Raw genomic sequence first — 16,290 nt, forward strand, 5'->3', positions numbered from 1 at the left:
TTGCCATTGAGCGGGTCCTAGCTGGACGCAGGTGACGAACCCCCGTCATAAACCTGGAGACCAAGGGATGGCACCCCACTGGCCTGTCCATCCACCCCGCATGGCAGGCAGATATAGTGGCCAAATACCCTCTCAGTGTAGAGGCTGCCAAACCCTCATCCAAGCGAGACTGCAGGTATTGGAGGACATACTGCACCCCGCATGACTCGGGCACAACCTCAATACCAGTGCACCAAGAGCAGAACAACCGCCAGCGCAACTGGTGTGCCGCGGTTGTAACCAGCACCCTTGTGCTCTGCATTGTGTTCATTACACCCTCCTGTAGTCCTAACGTGGACTATTGGTGCCGTTCAGTGGCCAAGCCCACAGACTGAGGCGGTGGGCCTCGGATGCCACAGAGTTCCCCCAACCGGAGACAACAGGTCCGGTCTCAGGGGAAGCTGCCAAGGTGTCCCAGACAACAGGGACAGGAGAAGGCTGAACCAGGTTTGTCTGGGACAGTATGGGGCCACCAGAAGCAAACGATGCTCTGCCATCCTGGTCCTGTCCAGCACAGCCTGGTTCAGGGGAAAATTGGGAATGCGTAAGCTCCAGCCCTGGCCAATTGTGAGCCAGAGCATCCAAGCCCAGAGGCCCTGGTGGCCCCCAAAATGGAGTACCACAGGGGGCAGTGTGCATTGTCCAGGGAGGCAAATAGGTCCACCTGCACCCTCCCGAACTGGTCCCACAGGCTCCAGTCCGAAGGTGGCGGGCCCTCCGAGAGCATATCCGCTGCCACATTTAGGATTCCAGACGCTAGACGTCCCTGAGCCCAGAGAAGGAGCTCCCGTGCCATAATATAGAGGCGGTGGGACCTCAGTCCACCCTGATGGTTGATGTAAGCCACCACTGTGATGTTGTCTGTTCTCACCAGGACATGTCTTCTCTTCAGGAAAGAAAAGACTGCAGGGCCAGCAGTACAGCTCGGAGCTATAGTGTATTGATGTGCGTGCCGCTCCAAGGGGGTAGCCAACAGCCTCTGACCGACCTGCCTTTGGTCACACCCCCCCAGTCGATCTGGGAGCCGCCTGTGCTGACCAGCTCCCGGCAGCACATCCTCAGCATCTCCACCCCATCTGAGAGAAAGAAGTGACAGCGCCACCTCAACAACACCCTTAGGCACTGTGCGGTCACCTGCACCTGGCGGTGACAGTGGCGCTTTGGGTGCAGCTGGTGGGAGTTGAACCACCGTTGAAGAGGCCGGAGATGGAGCAGGCCCAGGGGAATCAACAACGAGGCCGCCGTCAGCAAGCCCAACAGGCATTAGCAAGTTAGGTCAGATACCACCCACCCGTGCCGAAAGTAGTCGAGGCAAGATTAGATCGCCTGAACCTTTCTGGTGGGCAGGCATGCTCTCATGAGGACTGAGTCAAGTTTCATGCCAATGAGGGCCACCCTCAGGGTGGGCGTCAGACGACTCTTGTCGTTTACAGTAATGCCCAGCCCACCAGTAATGCCCAGCTCACTGTCAAACAGAGCACGTCTCTGAGACACTCCATCAGCTGAATCTCTTCCAGACATAAACTCAAAACGGATGTCATTCTAAAAATAACCAAACATTTAGTTGACTTACAATTAATGTTCTATTTTACAGAAACAAATGGGAGTTCTCTCTGTAATAATCAGACTCCTCTTCATACATTATATGGGCACGTCTCTGTCTGACAGGACCTGGGTCCTGGTCGGGGCACAATCAGCCAACCGTCCAGGTAACTGAGGATCAACAATCCTTGGGAGGTGAGAAGTGCCAGGACAGTGTCCATGCACTTTGTGAAAGTGCAGGGTGCCAAGGAGATGCCGAAGGGAAGAACCATGAATTCGTAAGCCCTCCCTTTGAAAGTGAATCGGAGGTACTGCCAATGAGCTGGGTGAACAGGAACATGGAAGTATGCATCAATCAGGTCCAGAGTCACAAACCACTGGTCCCTGGACACGGCCTGCAACACACCGACTGGGGACAGCATTTGGAACCTCAGTACCTTCAAGTACCTATTGAGGTTGCAGAGGTCCAGAATCGGTCAAAACCCTCCGTCTCCTTTTGGGACCACAAAGTAAGTGGAGTAGAACCCACCTAGCCGTTCTGATGTCTCAGTCCTGCGGACAACACCCTTGTTCAGGAGTGAGGAAATCTCCAGCCGCAGGGTTTTCAGGGGGGTCGGCCACCGTGGTGACACGAAGGCCCCTGAAGAACGGAGGCCGGCACCGGAATTGGAGTCAATACCCCTCGAGCATTGAGGACAATACCCATGGGGACTCCACACACTCCTCCCACTTTGCCCTTTGAGACCGGGTGAAGTGGCCGAGGAAGGGTGTGTCGGGACCTGCCGGGGCCCGCCTCTCCTTAGGCGCCTCGAGCACATGGGTCCCCCAGGCACGTCCCTATGGCGGTGACGGTTGACACCATCACACCTGTCACAAAGGGAAGCCATAAGCTCAGCCAAGCCAACAAGGCCACGGAGCAGGGGTCCGAAGCCCTGGGAGAGCTTATGTTGTGACCCGCTCGGGGGTAAGGGATAAATTACCCAGTACCTCTGCAAACACAGTGGAAGACCCCTATGGGAAAAACAGGCAGACAAAAAAAACAGCAACCAGGTAATGGATTTGATTTACATGTTTTTTTTGTTTTTGTTTAAACGCCAACTGTGATTTTACCTAGCAGGTTTAATATCCAAGCAGAAAACAAAAAAACAGCACCATGTGATGGTGTAACTCCGTTAAGGATCTAAGCAATTCACAACACACACAAAACAAGCCAGTCGGCAAGTTGTGTAAGGTAATTACAGTTTGTGGCAGCAAGAGCCACCAATAAATTAATAGATGGACACAGAGTCGTAGTGTAACGCTAACGAAACACAAGAACGACAAACCACGGGCGGAAGATACAGATCAGTGAGTGGAGCACTCAAGAGGAGTGGCTGGCAATGTGGCCAGCTGCTCCAGGCTGCTAACAGCAAGTGAGTATACTTCCACGCAAGATATTACACTTACCAGTGACTTACCAAGCGAACTTCAGAAAGTTTGTACCTCAAACCATACGGACGTCCGCCAATAAAATGAAAGATAACGTGTGTCTATATTCAGAAAAATTACAGCGTGTGTTAAGTGGTAGTGTCCAGTCCTATCAGGTCGTTGGCCTGGGGTAGGAACAGATAGGGTTAAAGTAGTGGAATAAGGTGATGGGTTTTAATGAGCATTGGTAGGGTAATTAAAATGTATGTATATTTTCATTTAATGTATTTTTTTTTTTCTGGTTCCCCTTTCATTTATTATCACAAATTGTAATGGATCTATTCTATACTATAGTTCAGTTGGAGGCGGTAATGCAACATATTGGATGCCGTCACTGAGCAAATTTCAGGTCTGCTGAGTGCAAACTTGAAACTTGAAAATTCTGTGAAACTTCCAGGGGGTGTTTACTGTGAACACTGAGGCTGTACCCACTTTAAGTTACAGTTTTAACAGTGGCCGAGTAAACTACTATGGCTATTAGAACATAATGTAGGCCTACCAGAGTGGCCTACCATCACAAACAATGGAGAAAATGCATCCCATAACATTTCCAAGAACAACTGCGAACAATTCAATATAATTTATTGAAACGGCTATTGAACAACAGGAAATCTTACATATTGTACCTTTTAATATTCTTATAAAATAGATTCATTGAAGGAATATACATAACTAACAAGTATTTACAGGTACTGCACATAAAAAACATAGAAGTGGTTGGATTTATTTATTCTTCTGTGACCAGTGGAGGGCTTCATGCATTTTTAGAATCCCTCTATTCTGAGCCTACACATTTCACCCCAAAAAAACTAGTGTTCCCATCACACTAATTTGGAGCCTTTTAAACCTACAGATAACTGAGCAGTCATCAATTAAGACCTGTTGTTCCTAAAACATGAAATCCAGTCAACTTGCTTAGTGGGCTGTGGAAAGTCACTTTATTTTTCCAGGGGCCTTATCAGTGTGTGTGTGTGTGTGAATCTTGGCCTCCCCCTGCTGGAGTTTTAGGGAAGTGATCTTACTATCCAGCTCGTCCATAAACCCTTCATCCACAGATTCACTGTCCCCCTCTTCCCCCCCTCCAATTCCTTCTGTGGGCAAGAATATGTGAAGCTGTGTACGTGCTGGCATAGAAGCGGCGGGAGGCGAAGATTGGCTGGGGAGGCTCAGGCAGGGCTTTCCTCTCACTGTTAGACCCTCCCAGTGTGACGACTGGCAGTGCTGCATCACCGGAGAACGGAGCTCGCCTTGTTCCTTGGCCAGGGTCAGACTTTGTGATCTGGGCTTCCCCAGCTCTGGGTTGGGTCTGATGGGGTAGGAGAAGTGGCTGTACACTGGTCTGTTGCTCTGGTTCAGGTTCTTTCCTACTATTGTGTCACAGGACTTGCAGAGAGGCAGAGGTCGTTTCCGCAGAGGAGGGCGGCGGTTAGGGGAAAAACCCTCGAACACGGCTCGTTCTCCCGGGGTGAAGAGGGAGGGCTCGCTAATGCTGTGTGGAGAGGAATCAGACAGGTGGAGGTGGGATAGGGGCAAAGATAGACACTGTGAAGGTATGAAATTATATGAAATGTTTGTTGAAACACTTGAAACATCCTGTAATCATTTGTGTATCAAGGGCCTAAACAGAAACAAACCAATTGCGTTCAAGCAAGCATTTTAGTCCTACACGGTCTCTCTCAATGAGACTCGATACTGTACTTCCTCAATGAAGATAACAGATGTACAGTATGAATGTATCACTGGTCAACAGCTTCCTTTGACAGGGGGTGAATGTAATATTGTTTTTGTTATTCAAAATCTGCATTCTAACTGACTGCAGCAGTGTGGTATCAGGGGGAGTGTTTCCAGTCGTGAGGGTTTTTAGTGCCTCACTCAGGTTTCTCCTCCTATCCTCCAAGACACAAACTCAGCATTGTTATTGCACTACATTGTAGTTACACAGTGTCCCAAACAGAAACATATCCTCGAACACCTGAGATTTATAGAGGAAGACTTCTGTTATCAAAGCATGTTGTGTATATATATTACCTAATTTGATAACTAATTGTTGGGAACTATACAATTTTCCCACAGAAGTTAAATCGGGGCAATTAAATACAATTTCCAGACAAATCCGGAAATAATCTTTCCTTTCCACATCTAATCAATTCACTGTATGATGATACTAGATTATGAATCAATATCAGGATATATTTCAGATACAAAGGCAACAGTTTATCAGAAGGATTCTTACACAATGTATCTTTTGAACATTGCACCAATAAGAATACAGCACAAAACTCATTTATAGAGGTCCTCCATTATACCTGGTTTGCAAACACTTACGCAATTAAGTCTTCCAATAACAACAATGTATTCAGGAGCCAAGCTGCTGGTTGCATGGGTCCCAGGCTGGTCCTAGTATGAGTATCAGCTTACCTGAGTGGAGTCGTGGTCTGCCTGTGCGAGGCTTTAAAGGCAGCTAGGGAAGGCAGTCGGTCACTGTCCCTTTGTCGTGTTCCATTGGGCTGAGGCAGTGCGAGCACAGAGTTGGACTTGAGGTAGGTTCGGACTAGAGCTCTGCTCCTCTGCATGGCTCTCTTGTGCCATAGCCCACCACTGTCCAGGCTGAGGCCAGGACGGGCTCCGGCGGTGCTCATGACTCCCCCAGAAACAGCAGACTGCACAAACCCGTCTGTGTGTGCACTGGCGCACCTGGGGGTGCACGCAGCCAGGTGAGGCTGATCAATGATTCATGCTCATTAAAGATGCATCGATGAGGCAGCCCGGGTGGACGCCACCTACTTTATACCCTCTCCCCATTTCCTTCTTCCAGAGGTCAACTTACACAGATAGCCAGGAACAGGCAGGGGCATTGGACCTAATGTAATGTAGGTTGACTTCAATATATCCCATTATTGCTGTTGCCGATTTAGCAATAAGGGTTTGTAATAGACTCATCAATCCCTCACTTTAACACCATTCCAAAGCTGCGTTTTTAATTATTTATAACATTAAATATAGTCTATTGTGAAACATCACTTGGGTACTGAGCTGAAGAAGGATCTGATGATCCACTCTTAAGAACTTTGTGCTTATGAAGCAAAAAAAAAAAGTGTGTAGAGCAATAGTGTATGTGTGCGCCATACTTCATCTCTAATCAAACTTGAAAGTAGTCAAAAATTGCATGATAAAAACACCTATTATTTTCCAAGTAAATTTTTTGTTCGGATTTGAGAAATTTGGAAGCATTCAAGTCGGAGCAATGACTAATTAAGTCTGCTTCATGTTGAATCTGAACAAGTCCTGAACCACTGCTTTTAGGTTCTTTAAAATAATGGTCATACAGCGCATTCGGAAAGTAATCAGACACCTCTTTTCCCACATTGTTACGTTACAGCCTTATTCTAATATGCATTAAATTAAAAAAGCAATCCTCAATCTACACACAAAACCCCATGACAAAGTGAAAACCGGTTTAGACATTTTTGCAAATATATTAAAAATAAATAGTAATACCTTATTTACATAATTTAAATACATTAGCCTTATTCTAAAATGTGGGAAAAGGGGTCTGAATACTCTCTAAATGCCCCATGTAAGAATGATTAGTATTTTCTGCTCTTAGTGTACAATTGATCTTTATGAACGCAACTACTACATCAAAACAGGAACGCCGTCTTCGCAAGATATACCGAGGACATTTCTTCAGTCATCTTGAAATGCCTACTATAAATGATAACGTTCAAATCATTTCTAGAGCATGGGCTTTGGGGATATTTTGGGGCAGTGTTCCTGCCCAACTAGCTATAGCCTTACAGAGGAGACAAGTGCCAGGCTGCAACACAGGCCAGACAACTGCCCCACATTCTCCATGCCTTCTGTTCCCTAGGTTTCAGCTTCCAGCACGGTTCCCCTTTCGCTGGACCATCTCCAGCGTTGACAGCCAACCCACAGGATACAAGCGTGATCCAGCACAGGGAAACATTGTACCTTGCCCTTAATTGTAACTGGACAAGAGGCTTCCGAGACAGGTCAGAATAGGCGTGTGTCTCGGTGAGTTTAAAAGCTTTGAGACACACACACGCCTTAGAACAAGCTAAATAGGTCTACCAAAATCTATTCATGGCAGAACAATAAACATGTTAAATGTCATACTTGGTGATAATGGTAGGATTTCCATGTTAAACCTGCACATTTAAGTTCAATCAGTTCTATTCAATTGTTGAATAAGGCAAGGTGAATACCAGAGGCAGTACTTTATTTTACGTTGGCACTCTAATTATAGTAATTTAACAAGCGCCACTAGGCACAATTTAGTACCAATTGTGTTGAATTGTAAGAATATTGAATTTGTGTGGTAAATTCCAGTGGAAACAGTGCCGTAAAATAAAGTGTTACCAGTGCTATTAGATGGCCATAACATCCCTGTGGATAGTAGTCAGATCTCTAGATGCACTAGAACAATTACAGGTTTAATCAAAACAAAACTGGACAAATCTACAAGTTTAACCTTTTATTGCAATATTGTGTATAGAAAAATAATAAATCTCCTGTTGAACTTCTAGCTTTTCTGCTGGTTGGATGCTGGTGCGGAGTCACAATTCCCTTCCGCCTGGTTCTTATGGGAGAAAAAAATATGATAAAATTTAATGAGTCGCTACAAATAATGTCATCCACTGGAAATGATCGACAAACATGAAATCAAGCAATAACAGCGCAACCACCCGGTTTTCCTAGGCTGTCTCCCGTCCCAGTTCTAACCAGGCCCGTCCATGGCCACAAGCAAAAAAATTATATGTTTAACCCAGTTTTCGCCCCGAATTACATCCCTTGGCTCAACTCTGCAACTTCAATGGGCTCGGAAGAGGCAACGGTCGAGTCATGCGTCCTCCGAGACATGACCCGCCCAGCCCCCTACTTACCACACTGCTCGTTTAACCCGGATGGATGTCAGCCTCAATGTGTGGGAGGAAAAACTGTTAGACTGAAAACCAGTCAGCTTGCCCCAAGGAGTCACTAGAGCCCGATGAGTCAAGGAAAGCCCCACCAACCAAACCCTCCCCTACCCCGGGCGGCGCTGGGCCAATTGTGCGCAGTCCTATGGAGCTCCCGGTCACAGCCGGGTGTGACACAGCATGGGATCAAACCTCAGGCTGTAGTGCCGCCTCAGCAGTGCTTTTGACCACCATTGACCACCATCCAGGAACCCACAACCACACTATTTAGACTAACATGTTTGAGAATAGTTCAACCAACCTGCAGATCCATTTCTTAGCTCTAGGATAGACCACATCCTTGTTTTAGGATGGACCAGAGGCGCCCCTGCTCAGGTTTGAACAGACATCAGTCTCTTCAGTTAACCTGCAACAAACAAAAGAAAAACATAAGTCAACAACTTCCACTAAGAATGAAGCAACACTGTCAAAAACCAGGGCATGCTCCCCCTCCCCCCAAAAAAGAAATCTTGACAATACCTACAAAAATATTTCCAGTTGTTTAATATGAGCACTTAAGAGGTTAAAGACTTCTTATAGGTAAACAATGTCTTAGCAACATTACATCAATTCAGACTAGTGTTTGCCCTTTGGTGCAATGACTAAAAGGCTTCCATCTAGCCCCTCTGCAGGTAGCTTACCACATGTTAAACCAGGAGCAGCTCCTCAGCCTCCTACAATTACTCGAGGCCCCTGCAGTAAGAGAGAAACAATGAGCTCGAAGCTAGGAATTTGGGAAAGTTATCCTAAGACACTACTACACAAATAACTGTGGATATGTGTGCTAAACTACAGGGATGTAGAGGACTTGAAAGTGTTAAAAAAATATGTGGATTAGGCTTTTTGGAATTTAAATTACAAAAACTATAGTACATGCATGCACTAGATGTAAATGACAGATTGTATAAAATGTTAAAGTAAAGAACTTGTGCCAATTAATGTCAGACATTACAAATCTTAAAAAAGTAAATTTTGACATAGTTAGCTATGTAGGCTACGTCACTTTATAGCAACATTTTTTGTAACTCCCGAGGGAACAGGCAAATGCATAAGAGCCATGACACCAATCATGCAAAAACATGAGGACTGAAAACAGTTACAAAGCAAGGTAAGCTTGACTTGGTTGACACTGGAAAAGTATTGTTATAGCAAACCCCCCAAAACGTCAGGAGTTGCACCTATGAAGACGCTTTCACCTTATACATCACGATGGGCATTTGCGACGTCGGTCTTGCAGAACGAGTTTGGAAAAGGCATTGCCCTTTCCAGTAGAGGCCCTGAGGCCCTAGAGGGTAGTTCTGGCATCACACTCTGAAGGGGATACGGAGAAGCAGACTGGCCACTCAAAGCGGAGACTCCCGAGGGGAAATGGATCACAGTGCAGACAGACACACTCAACAGCCCTAGGGCTGAGTTCACTGCTCATGGTAGTTCTCTACACAAGACACTTATAGTCCAAGATAACCAACACTAAGTTTGCTGCATGAGACACCGTTTACATACAAACTGCTACACCAAGGAGGTTGGCACAGTCCTTGTGAACTGAACCCTTTACGATTGGCTGGCTGGTCACTGGCTTGAGAATGTCACCGATATAAGACACGAGGATTGATGATACTTTGAAGCATGAAATGCACTAGGGCTGTCCCCGACAAAAAATATATACAATTGGTCGACAGAGTAGTCGGTTGTTTCGACTATTCAATAGGTCAAAATAAAAAAGAAGTATTATCCCATATATAGACATCCCGTGTTTTAATCAAATCAACTATATGCACTGAGCTTGTCTGATGCTTTAAGCACACTGTTGGATGAAATAATTAAGACAAATGACTAGAGGGACTCTGACCACAATTAATTTGATTGTGCCGGGCGGGGCTCCGACTTGTGCTCTTAAAAAAAAAAAACGTTTGACTAGCACCCGTTGTGTCCACCTACCAGCTGCAGCAACCACCACAGAACAAGTGTTTAGCGCACTGTCCGTGTTGCTGAAGCAGCAACATAATTACAGCTATTTCTGAATGAAAAGTTCAGTTAGCCAAATGTTTAGGAAAAACATTCCCTATTCCCTCAACCCTTGCTCTCTTTACGTGACACATGTAGGCCTAGGCTAATTATTCAACGGTCGCTTTATATATATAAAAAAATAAATAAGCATTTAAAATCAGAATGACTCGTATGCTGTGTGATGACGAACAAATGAATGATTGGTACAGGGGTGTATATAACTATTGAAATATAGGCCCAAGTAAATTACGGTATTAAGACTAAACAGGATGTGCTCTTAGGCCTACAGCTCGATGGTGGTTATACAAGGCTGTTATACTAAGCCTAATTTACATTTACATTTAAGTCATTTAGCAGACGCTCTTATCCAGAGCGACTTACAAATGTACCTTTTATATTTAACGAGGCAAGTCAGTTAAGAACAAATTCTTATTTTTCAATGACGGCCTAGGAACAGTGGGTTAACTGCCTGTTCAGGGGCAGAACGACAGATTTGTACCTTGTCAGCTCGGGGATTTGAACTTGCAACCTTTCGGTTACTAGTCCAACGCTCTAACCACTAGGCTACCCTGCCGCCCCGAATGATAATGACATTACTTATTATAATGATCATAATAATATCAAGAAAAAGGAGGGTTATTATACATAATTTCTGATCATTTGGAACAGTGTACACACTAAATAAATAATACCAGAGGCTGTTCTAACAAAAAGTGTAATGCCTTTATTACAGCATAGCCAAGATTAAAAACAGCCAAATTTGTGAAATTGCTTATTCCAGGCTTGGTGCTCACAGAATCAGTAGGCTATTATTCAAACAGGCTACAGAAGCATGATCTGCCATGCACAATTACAGCAAGGGCTGTTTTCTTGTCACCCAACTCTGATGCATTTCTCCTCAACAGAAATATGTTGAACTTTTCTATTACGCACAAAGCAACATGGTCTAGGAAAAGGTGGCATTTCAACATTTGCACACACTGTATATAGACTTTTATTGTGTTGACTGTACGTTTGTTTATTCCATGTGTAACTCTGTGTTGTTGTTTGTGTCGCACTGCTTTGCTTCATCTTGGCCAGGTCGCAGTTGTAAATGAGAACTTTAACCTGGCCAAATAAAAGGTGAAATAAATCAAATAAAACAGAGCACTGACATTTCAATACCGCTGACAGCGACTGCTTGCAAACGAGGGAGAACGCTCATTTGTTAAAAAAATTATTATTTTAGTGTTGCACCATTGTCCTTAACCATATACAATTTCAATAGCACATGTCTTAGAGTGATAACTGAGCCACCCCCACGGGGCCTCCACAATAGATTAGTCCACTTAGACAGGCGCGAATCAGACAGGTGTCTTGTACACCATTCACTTATTTTTGTTTTGCTACTGCTCAACTTAAGAAATCTCGGCCAACGTACACGGTCTATCGATTGGGTCAGCCCTAAAATGCACAAGGGAAGAAAAAAAACAGACTGCCATTTTTGGACAGAGTCATAGGTCTTTCCAAAGCACAGGAGAAAGAGAAACAGTGCCTTCTTGTGTATGGTAGTTGCCACACTATAGTGTCAAGTGACGTGACCAAGTGCTCTTTATGAATAGCTAGGTTGTGAATGACCCAGATAGACCCAAACCCAGTCCCCCGACTGTCCACCCGCCCAAGAATAGCCCAGTGGATAAACGCTTGAAAATGACACGTTTTAGTTGACCTTAGCAATACACCAAAGTTACATTCTACAAAAGTAGAGGCTGTTCCCAGCCTAGACTCAGTTGTCAAGTAGAAAATAAAAATCTACAAGCTCATGTTGGCCATTTCCATTACTATCTCATCACAGTAAATAAATGAAAACTGGGTGTCACAAAAACAGTCATAAGTCAAACTAAAACCTTCCTAAATTACCTAGGGGAGCAACTGAAAACATGTAAGATCCCATAATGATGAACCGCACAACCAAGAAAATCTGGAAATTGGAGGTTGCCGATCACATATGCATCCCCCAAAAACTGGGCTACTGGCGTGAGACAAGACAGGCAGGAAAGAGGACTGAAAGAGCCCAAACACTAGTACAATTCACTGCTCCCTATTATTTCTGCATTGAAAATGCAGTGGCCGTGTCCGAATACCTATACTTTCATCCTAAAACATTAGGCCGCATGAGTATGCAGGAAAAATACAGTCTAATAGTATGCAACATTTCAAAAATCGAGCACACTTTAAATCCAGGGTGTCATACTCATTCTGGCTTTGACATTAGCTGATCAATTAGATATGTGGATGAGCTACCGAAATCAACAAATAGCAAACGCAATCTCGCATGACACATTCCCAGAATACAACAATGTGTTACAGCGTGTGAATTTGTTTAAATGCCAGGATGTTACTCATTTCTGCCCTTCATCTAGTAGAATTCATTGCACACGTCGACAATGCATTGAGACAGGGGGACTGTGAGTGATGGGCTATAGTTCTCGTCAAGTAGACAAACAAAACAACGCTACTTAAATTGGGAAGATTCAGCAGTGTTCAAATGTAGGCAAAGTAGTTTTTGTTCTCCTTAAAATGTTAGTATTTTGTGCACACGTGTTTACATCCCTGTTAGTGAGCATTTATCCTTTGCCAAGATAATCCATCCACCTGACAGGTGTGGCATATCAAGATGATTAAACAGCATTATCATTACACGGGTGCACCTGATACAATCTGCAGTTATATCAGATGTCTCAAGTGTTGAGGGAGTGTGCAATTGGCATGCTGACTTGACTGCAGGGTTTCCAACCAGAGAATTGAATGTTCATTTCTTTACCATAAACTGCCTCCAAAGTAGTTGTAGAAAATGTGCAGTACGTCCAACCGGCCTCACAACAGCAGACCATGTGTAACCACGCCAGCCCAGGACCTCCACATCCAGCTTCTAAAACAGGATTGTTTAAGACCAGCCACCCGGAGAGCATAGAGAAATACTCCTGAGTTTGTCTGTAATAAAGCCCTTTTGTGGGGGGATTATTTTGGGGGGGGGAGGTATTGGCTGGCCCTGGCTCCCCAGTGGGTGGGTCTATGTCCTCCTAGGGCCACCCATGGCTGTGCCCCTGCCCAGTCATGTGAAATCCATAGCTTATTGCCTAATGAATTTATTTCAATTGACTGATTTCCTTATATGAACTGTAACTCAGTAAAATCATTTAAATTGTTGCATTTATATTTTGATATCTCACAGCCCTTTGGTTTCACTAATGAATATGTTGAAATGGAACCAAAGTCTGTTTGTCCTTTTTAAAATAGGATAAATGGCTTATGGTATAGGTCGAATGTGGTAGTCTGCCTATAACCATCCTGAGTAGGCATATTACGCCATTCCTATTCAGAGATTTGAGTAATGTTTCAAATATGAGCTATTATCAGGCTGGAAAAACCCACCCGCACTCGGCCCCGTCCCACCTACTCAGCCAGTCACGAGCCACTACTGCGTTGCGGCTGTGGCATACTGCATACTTTTCACTAAACGGTACGTGCTAAATAGTATGCGACGAGGAGTACATAGTATGCAGTTTAAGTATATAGTACGCTAGTATGGGTATTCGGACACCGCAAGTCTGAACCTCTGATAAAAATACGTTGACAATTACTCGTTAGGGGTCCTTTAAGAGAGTTTCACCTTTGCCGTAACAGAATCGACTGGGCAAATATCACTTGCCAGTGTTGCACTGTAGACTTCCAAAAAAAGCCAGTCCACTTAGAGCACACGTCAAGTCGAAATGAACATTTGGTCACCAGGATGATCCTCACATACGCACAAAAAAAAATTATAGCGCTGAATATTGCTTGAGTCAAAGCTACCGTTTCTGTATTGAAAATAACTAGTCTGACTTGAGTCAGAGTCCTGTGCCCGAGTACTACGATACACCTTAACTGCAACATTTTAGCCTAGTACTACATGACTTAGGCTACTGTATGAAGGTTTGCAATATAGGCAAAGTAAATGTTCTAATATTAGGCAAACATTGGACAAGCATCAGAAATTGCTCCCTATATTACTTGATGAAATAGGTCAAGATCAACAATAAAGCTCCCCCCACCAACAACCAAAAGTCCCTTCTACAGGGCCAAGGAACCTAATAATTCAATGTCAAAAAACAATTGCCAGTAAACCCCCCCCCCCCCCCCCCATTGCACTTGTCATTACAGCTTGAAAGAAGTCTCAGCAAAAGGGGTTGTGTTGATTGAACCAAAGTCAAGTTGTGGGTATGCACCATCATACACTATTTGTTGAGCCAGTGACACAGCAGTCCATATACAGTTTGTTTCATACAGAGACCAGCTTCAGTCAGAAATGGAAGGGAAAATACCAGATACTGCACAGGCTAAAAACACATTGCCACACGTTCACATACGGAGGGAGGAACGAGTACTGCACTGTGATTCCATTTTTCAGAAGTGTGATGCCAGAACCCCTGTATTGTCACATCACGTCAGGTGACAGAGGAAGGTAGAGCAGGAAATGTTTGGCATTTAAACAAATCATTTACAGGAACACTTACCTTTTCAGTGGCTCTGTAAGCATACCTCTCGCTGCACACAAGTCCAGGCTCTACTGTCCACTGACTTCTGCAGAACTACTCATCCTCAACGTAACCAACTGCCGGAGCCTTTACTTGGAGCCTCTACTGCGGAATGGGGCAGGCTGGCTGTTGGACTTTATTGCACAGCTACTGCACGCCCATGCACTCAAGACACTTGACAAAGACAAGCTTCTCGCTCCTTATAGGTACGCAGGTCTCCTCAGTCTGCTGAAGGGTGACGGGGAATAAGGGGAAGTTCTACCATAGACTTCCATCGGTTATACAAGTCTGGCAACTATTTCAGAGTACTTCAATAATCCATATAAAACCAGGACAACAAATATATATATATAAAAATAACTAAGGGGTGATCTACATTCCCACTACAGGTGCATAAACAAAGCTAGCTACATTTATTTTAAACATTAGTTTGTGTCCTGATCTGTGATTCCATCGGCAAACAGTATGATATGGCTGCGTTTAAGCAGGCAGCCCAATTCTTAAACTTTATCACCCACTAATTAGTCTTTTGACAAATCAGATATGCTCTGAAAAGATCTGATGTGATTGGGTCAAAAGAGTAATTAGTGGGGAAAATATCAGAATCGGGCTGCCTGTAAACAAAGCCCAACAGGCTCAAATAAAGCAACCGTGGTCATTTCCTTTGTTAGCATAAGATCACCACAGATTGTGTTGAAATTTCATTTAAAATGTGTCTGATCTTTCTTTCCCAGTACATTGCTACTTCTAGGCCTACATCCCACCGAGTTGACAGTAGGTCAACATTAGTATAGCAAGTTGACCAACTTGGTGAGTAGTCCGGGAAGAGCTGACTAAAGAGTTCACCTAGAAACATACACCCTAAGAAACACTGCCAGATCCAGCCTTCTTGTTATTTAGCCATTCTGGCAAACTGGCTTCATTCATTGTCTTCCAAATCACCTAGACACATTGACAACACCCAGTTAGAATTTTAGATGGGGTGTCAGTTCCGATTTCAGTCACAGTGGGTTGCCATTTACTGTTCTGTTAAATCAAACAACCATTTCACCAAACGGTATCCTGTTACATTACTGAAAACTCTTCACTAAGGCAAGACTCTTCATCAGGTTGGTCTGTGTAAGACAAGTCAAAGGAGTAAACTGTATTAAGTGCGACTCAGTTAGGCCTAGGACTTCTTGTTTTAGAAATGTCTCCTTACACACGGCAACCATTAAAGTGGCCAAACCTGTCAAAGAAGAAATGTACACAAAACAAACATACAGGAACAACATTGAACGTTTGATGGTTTACATTACTTTTGTTAAGGTATTCAATCAGATTTGTTTAGACAACTGTTTTGATAAACAACTGAATGTTTGTAGTCATTTGAGTAACATTGAGCACAACCACGATCAATCTTTGTGCTGTAATTGTCAAGTTTGAAATTGACAAAATTCTAAGAGCCTATTGAGTTCAAGTACAGAGTGACTAGTGCAATTTCAATACCGATGTAAAAAATATGGATGAGATTATTTTTAAACTCGTAGGCGCACAAGTTTGATCTTCAATAAATAAAAATGGAATTACACGGAAAATGTTCTCCATTCTCTGTAGCCTTCTTGGTAATTATATATCTCTCTCTTTTTTGTTGTTGCTTACATCGCTGACATATCTACCCTTTGGTGTGCTTTGTCTTAAGTCTCACAGATTTAGAGGTCTAA

The 16,290-nt window shown here is 44.0% G+C and overlaps 1 protein-coding gene across 1 annotated transcript in view; it reads right to left on the minus strand.

Annotated features, from left to right (window-relative positions):
- Window positions 1–7,530: 7,530 nt before the first annotated feature.
- LOC120022168 (splicing factor, proline- and glutamine-rich-like) overlaps window positions 7,531–16,290 on the minus strand; it is a 29,550-nt gene continuing 20,790 nt past the window's right edge. Inside the window, exons 10-12 of the transcript XR_005472590.1 lie at window positions 8,666–8,717; window positions 8,287–8,391; window positions 7,531–7,648 (exon numbers count right to left, since the gene is read on the minus strand). The gene's annotated coding sequence lies outside the window, so the exon portion shown is untranslated. The remainder of the gene's footprint in view (window positions 7,649–8,286; window positions 8,392–8,665; window positions 8,718–16,290) is intronic.

Source organism: Salvelinus namaycush, chromosome 27 (assembly GCF_016432855.1).
Source record: "Salvelinus namaycush isolate Seneca chromosome 27, SaNama_1.0, whole genome shotgun sequence".
NCBI lineage: Eukaryota > Metazoa > Chordata > Actinopteri > Salmoniformes > Salmonidae > Salvelinus > Salvelinus namaycush.